The sequence below is a fragment of the Glycine soja genome, chromosome 3 (assembly GCF_004193775.1).
Source record: "Glycine soja cultivar W05 chromosome 3, ASM419377v2, whole genome shotgun sequence".
Classification (NCBI taxonomy): domain Eukaryota; kingdom Viridiplantae; phylum Streptophyta; class Magnoliopsida; order Fabales; family Fabaceae; genus Glycine; species Glycine soja.
The window spans coordinates 29,569,343-29,581,479 of record NC_041004.1 but is presented as its reverse complement, the minus strand read 5'-3'; the positions used below and the strand labels follow the sequence as shown (position 1 = coordinate 29,581,479).

Sequence of the window (12,137 nt, the reverse complement as noted above, 5' to 3'; positions counted from 1 at the left end):
GCGCACCCGTGAGCCTCGCCTCGCTCGCCCGCAAAAGGGCACGTTGCGACAGTTAGTAAGAAGATCGAATCCGCGACCTTTTCTTTCTTAACCATCCAATTAACCTTATGTCTCCTTCAAAGACATAATAATATTAGTGTGCCAAAATTTTAGAATTTTAGTTGAAAAAATATAAATATGCATATTGATGAACTAATTATGGAGTGCTTTGATATGTATATTAAGTGTGTTAAATTTTAATCCACCATAGTACCACAACAGCTAGCAAATCTCGGAAACTTCTTTTCATCCTGTACCCCTGCAATGCAATGAATGAGGCATTCAGTTGACATGTTATGTTACTTACAAAGGAAATGAAAAAAAAAATAAATGAAAAGAAAAAAAGTGAGTCAGCCAGGCAAATGTTTACCAAATTCTGAAGGTGTAATTGTGGGGATAAGAAAATTAATTTGATAGTATTTATGTTTCCTATATTATCTATTAAAATATGACAAGCCAATCATGTAAGAGACTTGCAACTTGAGCAAGATTCAATAACACAATTATTAGTGAGTTGGATGTTGACTTACCAAGTCTATGCAAGTCGTCTCCTTTGCTTATCTTGTTAATCATTTCACTTTGATGAGATATCATTGCATTTCCATTTCTAATCGAATCACACATAATCTCTCTTTCTTGAGTTTTCATTTTGAGTTAGAACTTATAAGATGGTTGAGGCAGTACTTGAAGGTGTGCTTGGCGATTTGAGCTCTCCCATTGCAAAATAGTTGGGGCTACTTCTGGGTTTTGATCAAGACTTGGAAAGGTTTGCCAACTTACTCACTACTTTTAAGGTTGTGCTTGGAGATGATGAGGAGAAACAATTCTCAAATAGAGCTATAGAGATTTGGTTGCAAAATCTAAAAGATGCAGTTCTTGAGTTGGAAGACATCATGAACGAGTATGCTTATGAAGAAGTCAAGTATTGTCTACGTCTACCAGAAATGGTACAATACTCTCGCTTATCCCTATTTCATCCTAAGCATGTTATTTTTTGTTATGAAATTGCTAAGAGAATGAGAAGGATATATGAGAGATTAGATGAAATTCTGAAGAAAGAAATAAATTGAATTTGATTGTGAAGGTTCCAGAGAGAAGTGGAGTCATCGACTGGTGCCAAACTAACTCCCTCATCACTAAGCAAAAAGTCTATGGAAGTGAAAAGGATACCCTTAAAATTGTACAATTTTTGTTTGGCAAGGCTTCTCGTTCTGAGAATTTATCAGTCTATCCAATCATATGTCTGGGTGAACTTGGAAAAACAACACTTGGCTCAACTCATCTTCAATCATGAGAAGGTAGTCAAGCACTTTGAGTTAAGAATCTGGGTATGCATTTTAGAAGACTTTAGTTTGATGAGAATGAAAAAATAAATTATCGAAGAAACATTTAGGCATGTATGTGAGGATTTGGAGCTAGAGTCATTACATAAAAGGCTTCAAGATCTTCTTTGAAGAAAAAAATATTTGCTTGTTTTGGATGACGTTGGGATGATGGGATGATCAACAACAAAATTGGCAAAAGTTGAAATTTGCATTGGCTTGTGAGGCAAAAGGTTCTTCTATTTTGGTCTCCACTCGTCTTGTAACGGTTACAATCATGGGAACAACAAAGCATCCTCATGAATTATTAATGCTACAAAACAGTGATTGTTAGGAATTGTTTAAACACCAAGCATTTTCCCATATGAGGTAAAACGAGGAGATATTGAAGACATATAGGAAAAGAGATAGTAAAGAAGTGTTGGGGAATGCCTCTTGCAGCAAAGGCGATGAGAGGTCTTCTATCCTTCAAAAGAAACAAAATTGAGTGGCTCAATGTTAAGCAAAGCAGCCTTTTGGAGTTATCATATAACGAAAACTCCATAATGAATGTCCTGAGGTTAAGTTACTTAAACTTACCAATAAAACATAGACAATGTTTTGCTTATTGTGCATATTTCCCAAAGATGAAAATATAGACAAGCAATATTTAATTGAATGGTGGATGGCTAATGGATTCATATCATCTAATAGAATATTAGGGGGTGTTTGGTTTGGTTGTTTTCTGTTTTCATTTTAACTGAAAACAGAAAATAGTGATGAAAATATGTTTGGTTGGATTTTTGAAAACATTTTCAGTGAAAATGAAAACAGGAAATAACCAGAAAATGAAAACAATAAATTCTCATTTTCAGTTGAGAGCATAAACCTCATTTCGGGTAAAATGAAATTGCGGTAGCAATGAATGTAATTTTAAGCAAATCTAAAAGTACAAAAAGACAAGAAGTCAATATATCATAAATTTTCAGTATTTTTATTTCATAAAAACAGAAAACAATAAATCAAACCAAACATGTTCTCAGAATTCTAATATTTTAAAAATGAAAACAATTTTCAGAAAATGAAAACAGGAAATGAAAATGCAAACCAAACACACCCTTAGATGCTGAAGATGTGGATGATAGTGTTTGGAATGAATTATATTTGAGATAATTTTTTCAAGATCCGGTCCATATCTCATTCCTTTCAAGCCTAAATCATCTTCTATTTTTCAGTTTGGAATTTAAAATTCTTTTTCCTAGAATTGAGTTTCTTCCATTTTTGCTTAAAAAATCACTACCAGAAAAATGACTTTTTACGATGCGGGTTTTACAACGGTTGTAGAAAACCGTTGTTGTAAGTACATAGTGGTGGCAATTTTGTAAATAATTTTAAAATTTTAAAGACGGGTTTGTGAAACCCATCTTTGAAAATGAATTACAACATCGGTTCTTGTAGAACTGATGTAGAATGAGCGCTTCAGGAATGCCAGTTGACTCTCTCTCACTCTTTATATATATATATATATATATATATATATATATATATATATATATATATATATATATTTAATTTGTCTCCTTTAGTTACCAAAAACCCTAATTCTTTTTTCTCCTACTCAACTGTATCCACCCCTTGTAGAAGCAAGCTTCACGATGATGAATCAAGTAGTTTTGATGATGACAAAAAGCCCAAAAGAATGATGTCAAGATTGAGTTAACAAGTTCAAGATTAAGATTAAAGAAAAAAAATCAAGAAGAATCAAGATTTAAGAGAAGATGAATTCAAGATTCAAGAGAAGAAACCAAAAAGCAACAAGTCAAGACTTCACAAAAGAAATATTGAAAAAGATTTTTAAAAAACCAAACATAGCACAGTTTTGTTTTACAAGAAAAGTTTTTCCAAATTTTTCTAAGTTACCAGAGTATTTACTCTCTAGTAATCGATTACCAATTACCTGTAATCGATTACCAATGGCAAAGTTTGATTTCAAAAGCTTTTAACTGAATTTGCAACGTTCCAAATGTTTTTTAAATGGTGTAATTGATTACAATATATTGGTAATCGATTATCAGTGTATCTGAACATTGAAATTCAAATTCAATTGTGAAGAATCACATCTTTTCATAAAATGATTTGTGTAATCGATTACATGATTATGGTAATCGATTACCAATGACAAGTTTTGAATAAAAAGTCAAGAGATGTAACTCTTCCAATGGTTTTCTCAAGATTTTCTCAAGGTTATAACTCTTCCAATGGTTTTCTTGATCAGACATGAAGAGTCTATAAAAAGCAAGACCTTGACTTGCATAAGATAACTTTTACAACTTTTAAGAACTTCTTGAACAACTTTTGAGATTTCTTGAAACTCTTGCTTCTCATCTTTCTTCTTCTTCCTTTTCCAAAAAGCTTTCTAAGTTTTTTGTTTTCCAAACCTTGTTCTTCTACAAAAAACAAAAGTGTGCTATATCTTTTCATTCTCTTCTCCCTTTGCCAAAATGAATTCAACAAGGACTAATCACCTGAATTTTTTTTGTGTCTCTCTTCTCTCTTTTCCAAAAGAACAAAGGACTAACCGCCTGAATTTTTGTGTGTCTCCCTTCTCCCTTTTCAAAGAATTCAAAAGGACACAGTTTGAGAATTCTTTTGATTCTTCCCTTTCCCTTAAACAAAATATTTCAAAGGACTAACCGCCTGCAAATTCTTTGTCTTAACACATTGGAGGGTACATCCTTTGTGGTACAAGTAGAGGGTACATCTACTTGGGTTGTTGTAACTGAGAACAAGAGAGGGTACATCTCTTGTGGATCAGTTCAAGTGGAGGGTACATCCACTTGGTTGTTCAAAGAGAACAAGGGAGGGTACATCCCTTGTGGATCTTTGCTTGTAAAGGATTTTACAAGGTTGAAAGAAATCTCAAGAACCGGTGGTTGCTTGGGGACTGGATGTAGGCACGGGTTGTTGCCGAACCAGTATAAAATTCTTGTGTTTCTCTTCTTCTTCCCTATACTCTTTAATTTCCGCTGTGCACTTTTAATTATCACTTTTACTTCTGGTTAAGTTTCAATTATTGTTCTTTACTTTCTTAACTTTGTAGTAAAAGCCTAATTAAATCTAGTAACATTAAGAAGGATAAATTTTTAAATAGTCAAGGTACATTAATAATTAATTCAACCCCCCCTTCTTAATTATTCCGAGGCCACTTGATCCAACACCCCTCCCCCCCTCCTTCGTCATCCTCACCCAAGACGACCTCAAGAAAATTGCCGCCTACAAGGTCGTCGAGTATGTCAAGTCCGGCATGGTCTTTGGCCTCGGCACCGACTCCATTGCCAAGCACGCCGTCGACTACATCAGCGAGCTCCTCCGCCAAGGAAAACTCAAAGACATCATCGGAATCCCCACCTCCACCAAAATCTACAACCAAGCCCTCTCCCTCGGCATCCTCCACAAAAACCAAATCTAACGAGAGAGCAACCAAACTTGGCGTATAAAACACGGAGAGCCCAAAATCAGTAGTTTTGACCTTAGCACCCTCCTCAACAGTATCAAAGAGAAAGTTCTCAGGCTTGAGGACCCTATGCATGACCCCAAGCCAGTGGCAAGCCTCCACGGAGGCGGTGTCCTCGTAGGTGTCGTGGATGCGAATGACGTTGGGGTGCTTGGAGAGGTGGTGCATACGTCGTCGTAGTCCTCCTTGCAGAGCAGCTTCCGCTTTAGGATTGACTTGTAGGTGAAGGGGCGTCCTGTGGCATTGTGCGTGTAGAGGAAGGTTGTGCCAAATTGGCCCATGCTGAGCTTTTAGCTTAGGGTGTAGGCCTCGCGGAGATTCTCAGTTCGGTATGGGAGGACCCAGGTGGGCTTTGGTGGTAAGGCCGCGGTGGTGCTGGTGGTGGAGTTTGACATTGTGTTTGAGAGAGAGACAGAGTCAGTGTGTGTTAATTAGGAGAAGAAAAAGAAATAAAGGAAGACCCAGACTTGGTATAAGTGTTTAATTTAATTTATGAATGTGAGACTTGCTTTCATGAGAAGGATTATTTGAATTACAGATATCATGCAAGAGGTGTCTCTATCTCTGCTTGGTGAAGAAGTATTTGGAGAAGTCTTCATCTATTGATAGTGTTGAATGGTCCATGTACTCTATAGAATAAGGCCATAAAACCCCTGCTCATTGTGTATCCAAGTTTGCACTTTGTGTTAGCTTCGAAATTTAATTCTAATGACTTTTGAAATAATGCTGATGATGCTAACAACGAAAATAATTGCAGCTGCTAAGCTTATTAAAGTTCTTGGTTTTTCTGTAAGAATTATTCCATCAGCTAAGGCTACTTATTTTATTATGTGGGACTGTGGATAATAAAGACTGGTTTGATGAGGTATTGGTGTTTTAAAATAGGTGGTCTCGCACATCATTGATGCTATTAAAGATTGGATTGAGGGTGTTGTGATTCCCGTGGATGGAAAGGAGGGCCCTGCAGATGTTTGTGTGATTGAACTGGGAGGCACTGTGTGTAAGAAACATAATTTTATTACTATGCTTGTCAAGATATGCATTGATACAAAACATTCAATTCAATCTTATACATACTTTTTCTAAAAAAATTAGTTCTTTTGTTGTTGGTTAGTGATCCTGATTGGAAAATTTATTGGTTGTGTTTGCCAAAAATTATTCAACATAAACTTAAAGTAATTATCATTATCCAATCTTTGAACATCATTAACTATTTGAGTGGTTAGTTGTTCCTAAGTGATCATGTTCTTTACCAAGAATTTCTTTCTTGTTATTTTCGCTTCAATAAAGTATGAATTGCTATTTTTTACATAATTTTCAATCCTTTAATAGACCATATGCACAACAGTTTCATTCCTTGCAACTGTACCTTTGGGAGAATTATTCTTTTTCCATATCATCCTGATACGAAAGGTATATTCATGAACTTTTCCTCCTATTGACATGTATATTCTAAGCTGTCCTTTTCTTTTACAGGGTATCACAACTTACGACTATGTTTGGGAGAATTATCTTTCCTTGGAAGGTTGTTTCTGCTCTGGTATTGAAAATTTTCCCTTGTCAGGCAAGTTGACCTTGTTAAACTAAATGAGCTATAAGCAGATGAGCTCTTACATGAAGTTTAAATGATGTGAACATTAGATAGAAAATTTCACAATGTGAAGAAGGATATGCTTGTTCTTATTTAATTTGTTTTACTGATCTTCATTTAACCTTTGTCCCATGATGTTTTTTAGATCAACATAAACCAATTATATTTGTATTACCTAATACTATAATTTTTAACAAATTAAATAAACCTTTGATAGGTGATTACTACTCTTATGAGTAACAACTTTTTCTTAAACGCCAATGTGATTCTAATTCCCTGGTATCATATCTAAAAAATTCTCTTTATAATTTATTTTTACATCAAGTTAATATAATCATATAGGAAAAAAATGATATTTGCTTGATGCTGAAAAGGCATTATTGTACATGGATTAGCTTATATATTAGTGCAGTAGTAGTACTTTCAAATAAAAAATAAAAAGAAAACAAAATCTCTAGTAGTGCCTAGGCATATATTTATTATACACTAGCTAGGTGCAGAGGAATTAATGCATACACACAGCGTAAAGCAAAAGGTTTGGCACCTCTTATTTTTATCTCTACACCTAGCAATCTAAAGTGGTTCAGCTGCCTCTAAAGTTGTTTCAGCTGCTTCTAAAGTGGCAAGCAGCGTGCCTATGCCTGACATTACTACAAAGGAGACAGGTTTCTCAGAGGCTAAAGCATTCAAGCATATTAAGGCCTTATCTCAGATACCCTATCCTCCTCTTTCTTCTGACCAGAGTCCTTTCATTTAGGTACCTTGGGGAGTAAAACAAAAAATAAGGCTAATGTATCATAAGATATGTCTTTGTTTTGGAATTGGGATTGAATTTGAAATAATGAGTGTGGCCACTGATAAAGCTTCTTTCAGGGTGATAGAGTTACAGGGACAAGTGGTCATTATGAGAAAATGCTTTCATCTGCTGCACCTGATAAGCATACTTGTACATCGGGCAGCTCAAAAAATTGGATGGTGTTGTCAATTTCAGGGGATAAGCCTACTCCTAGATCCTATGTATGTAAATTTGTGATTCTTGTTATATTTTACATTTGTTCCTGAGTCTTTTTCTGGAAGTTTTATGACTTCTGAGCAATTTTGGCAAATGACTTAACTATCACTATTTGTGAATAGCATGCTACAGTTGTCATTCAAAATAAGATGATAATGGTTGGTGGTGAATCCGGGAGTGGATTGTTAGATGACGTGCAGGTGAGGAAACATTTCTTTGTTTTGGAATTGCAAGATTTATGAGAGGGAGATTGTTGGCACATCATACAAACTGCGATCTATACAATTTAGTGAAAAAGCACTCCTGAGATTTCATATTTTCATACACATTTTAGAATTAGTTACATTTGACTTTTGCAAGAGTAAATACTAATGCAATTCCCCAAGTACAAGAAAACATAAGCAGAGTATAAGTAGAACTACTGATATAGTGATCTGAGTTCTGAAATGTGACTGCTATTTATTGAATAGGCTTATGATGGAGATAAGACACACTGACAGTTTTGTTCCTCTCAATAAAGACCTTAGATTTAAACTATACTTGTTTCCCTCAAAAGACGATATTGAATATCACCCTTAGAATAATCAAATGATGATGGTTCCTTGTTTTGTTTATTAAAACATGTATTATATAATTAGGGGGCCTGATTTTTCCTACCAAAATTTCAGGTGCCTTTGGAGGGTTTTAGTGCTCTTCAAGGAATTTCAGGTGCCGAGAGGTTTCAGATACATAAGGCATATGGGAGTTCTGATCACTTGCCTTCTGCTCGTACTTGGTACCTTTTTTTTTTTTACTTTTCAGTTTATTATATCATCAATGAACATTTTGGTGTGTGTTTGATTTATGGGTTTCATCACTTGATGGATCATCATTATCATGTGTCTCCAAGTAAGTAAAACATAGTCTTTTTTATGCAGTTTCAATCAATTAGATTTGCCAGAGTATCCATCTAAACAACATTTGGAAGGAAGGTTACTGCTTGCCATTGATGAAGCAAATGAGGGATTCGGATTTGGTTAAGTTTTTTTTTTGGGGAGGGGGGGGGGGGGGGGGGAATAGACCCTGCAAGTGACAAAATTTTTGCTTCACCCTCATCTTCTTCACATATGTAATAGCTTTGTCCTTGTTCATGCTGCGAAATTGTTCTAATTGTCTTTCTGATTTTTGTAGTATGGTCATTTGATACATATACAGAGTGTTGGTCACCCATGGAAGCAAAGGTAGAAAGTTGATCTTGGAGATTTTCTATATTAGGAATCCAAATATTAGGGCATATGCTACTGAATTGCCATTCTTTCTTATATGTAATTATAAAACCTAATTCAATTATAAAGTAAGTCTCATACACATTAGGTTCAATTATATTTGCATTGTTATTGCTGTCATACCCTAATTTCGTCCGGGGATTATAATTTGATGATATACAACCATTGATTGGCCGCTTCGAGATATTTGGCACCCTTTGTTGCACAATATGTGAAGTCCCGAGACGTGCCGAAAATCAAAAGGAAGCAGGCTTACGCGATCCGTGAAAATTCCGTGATGTGACGGAAATCGAAAGGAGGTATTTTTCGCAATCCATGAGTTTTCGTAATTTCTTCGAAAGCTAAAAAAGAGTAAATACATAATCCGTAAGGACTCGTAACCTTGCGGAAGGAAAATAAGTATCGTTACGAAATTCGTAAATTTTCGTAACGTTACAGAAAATGAATTACCAAAAAAGGTAGAGGGGGTACATTCAGTAAAAGGGGGGGTACAAATAGCAATCAGGCCCACTTGGGCCTTCCAGATTCTTCCTCCAGAAGGTTGTTGCTTCTGGAGGAAGCAACCTGGCTCGCCTGGGCGAGTTGGGTGGAAAGCTCCTCCCCTATTTTGCTATAAATAGGGGGAGGAGTGAAGGGAGAAGGGGTTCAGCCTTCTTGGCACTTCTTATTCTCTTGAAATTGCTGAGCAAAATTATTTCCGTGAAGAAAATCCAAGCCGAGGCGCTTCCGTAACGTTTCCGTAACGTTTCCGTGAGTAATTACGCGAAGATTCTCGATCGTTCTTCAACATTCATCGTTCGTTCTTCGTTTTCTTCAGTCTTCAACGGGTAAGTACTTCAAACCGAGCTTTTCAATTCATTCTATGTACCCGTGGTGGTCCACATTTTGTTTCATGTATTTTTATTCTCGTTTTCATTTGCTTTCTATACCCCCTTTTGACGTGCTTAAGTCATTTATTTAAGTCATTTCTCGCCTAATCTAAAAATAAAATAAATTTCCATCGATCATTTGAATTGTAGTATTCGTTAATTTATGTTAAAATGAATTCCGACCGTTCGGTCGTGCCGTAACCATGTTGGAAATCAAAAAAGAGGTAAAATAATAATATAATAATCAAAAAATACCTTTTAGTAAAATAAAGCGAAAAATCAATCGGACGTTTTCTCTTTGGGATTTCTCATCCTTAATTGAATTGACTAATAACTAAAGTGAAACTAAGGCTAAAATCAACTCGCCTAGTCAAGCTCGTCCACAAAAAATAGGGTTTTGAAAGTTTATCATTTCAGTTTCTTACCAAGTAAAATAGATCATTTTTAAGGTCCAACGCCTTAAAATGATCACCTTTCAAGTAAAAAGAATCACTTGATTCACGCATAAGAAAGAACTACGTAGGTCTGATTTCCTCTCCGATGGAGGGTACGTAGGAGCAAGAGCCTCGCTTTTGTCGACCTCAAAAAATAGAAAGAAATAAAAGTTAAGTAACACAATTTCCACAATTCTGAAAAATAGGCTGTTGTCCTTTGAGACAAACGTGAGAGGTGCTAATACCTTCCTCAAGAGTAAATACAACTCCCGAACTTAGAATTTTCATTTTGACCGGTTTCCTTCGGTTTTCTCGACGTTTCCCACAAATAAACGTTGGTGGTGACTCCGCGCATCTTTCCTCCTTTGGAAAGCGCACCCGTGAGCCTCTCCTTCGCTCGCCCGCAAAAGGGCACGCTGCGACAGTTGGCGACTCCACTGGGGAGCTTTTTGTGAGTTAGGCTTATTTTAAAGAATTGTGGAATTGTGAAACTTTGTGTGTGCATTTTGTTGAACTGTGTAAAATGTAATAACTGCTGTCTTTTCCACATTTTTACACTGCATTCTAAGCACCCACGGGTTTGAGTAAAAAAGGGGCTCTATACCCGGGTTCATGGGAATCTAAGAAGTGGAGGTGAATCTATAATCATGCTAGGTCTCCGACTTGCTTGATAATAGTGAAACCTCGTCTAGAGCTTTCTCTCTTTATAATGTGTTGTCGATGGTATTCCATACCGCCACAATATTATTATCTTGAGTGATGATACCTCTAGAAAACAGCCGTGTGAGTTATGAATTATTGGGGAGTAGTTATTAGAGACCCCTAGATATTGTCCTATAGGTTCCCAAATAGGGGCAAAGAGCAAACATGCTCCGTGCCATTCGTTCTCATGCATGTTTTGGTAAATAGCACTAGTTTATAGTTTTGCTAGTGATGTTTGTTTTCTTTAGAGTAATACGTAACCTTTTTTAATATTACATTGAGGCACCATCATGCCCAAAACGTAGCATTAAAGTTGGATCTCTGCAGTCTCGTATGTGTGAATTACCCCTTTGTGTTGTTTTCTTTCCGTTTCATGCATGCACATCTGCATCATACCGTCACACATGCGTTGTATGTGGGTCTCGTCTTTTGTCGTGGGAAGTCGGAAGATCCATATCGTCTTCTTAACTACACACATGGGGCATTGCGCCCCCAAATGCGTAGTAAGGAGAGATGATTTTCCGGGCTCTTGTGTCCGTAAATGCATTCATATCATGCACCGCATAAACATCTCTTCAGCATCATAATGAACATATCGTTCCTGCATTTGTCCGTTATCACATCACATTTTGCATGAGTCATTGCATCATCATGCATATGTGTTCAACAAACTTTTTGGTCTACAAATTGCATACTAATTGTTTTCATGTTTGCTTATGCGTGACCCTTGCGTTTTCCCCTTCAACTGACAAAAACAAAAAAAGGAAGCATGAAAATTCATGATGCATTCTTAGTTGCATGTGTTAGGTACCATGAGCCAACCATGTTGGGATCATAAACCCATTTTTAAAATAAAAAAAACAACACAAACAACAAAACAAAATGATTGAGCATGATACCTAATGCGTGGTTAACTAAAGGATGTCTTTTCGGGCATCTCAATCTCATAATTACATTTTCCATACATAGCGTGCGTATTCCCGAATCTTTCATCCCTATAAAATGTTGTTGAAGTATTGGCGATCAAAATTGCCATTCCCTGGGTTATGGGGTTGAACCAAGCTCGTGCTTTTACGAAAAAGTTCATCAAGTCAAGATGAAGCATGGAAGTAACCATCTTGCAAAAAATTGGGGCAAAAGATGGATCGGGTTACATCGCTGCTTCGTCTACTACCAAACACATTTAGGACTGTTAATGTCCTTGTTACTTCCAGTTTCACCTTGACGAAGATGTCATGGACCATGTTGAAAATCTAAATTGATTCAACCCCATGTCCTGCGTAAAGATTTGCAATACTTCAACTGTGCATCATTCGCATACATTCATGTTGTTCATTGCATTCTTTCCTTGAAAAAGAATTTAATCATTGTTATAAAAAAGAAAAAAAAACATGCTTTATAGTGCCCTCA

The 12,137-nt window shown here is 36.2% G+C and overlaps 1 pseudogene; it reads left to right on the top strand.

Annotated features, from left to right (window-relative positions):
• Positions 1–707: 707 nt before the first annotated feature.
• On the top strand, positions 708–2,219 carry LOC114405109 (annotated as a pseudogene).
• The last annotated feature ends 9,918 nt before the right edge of the window (positions 2,220–12,137 follow it).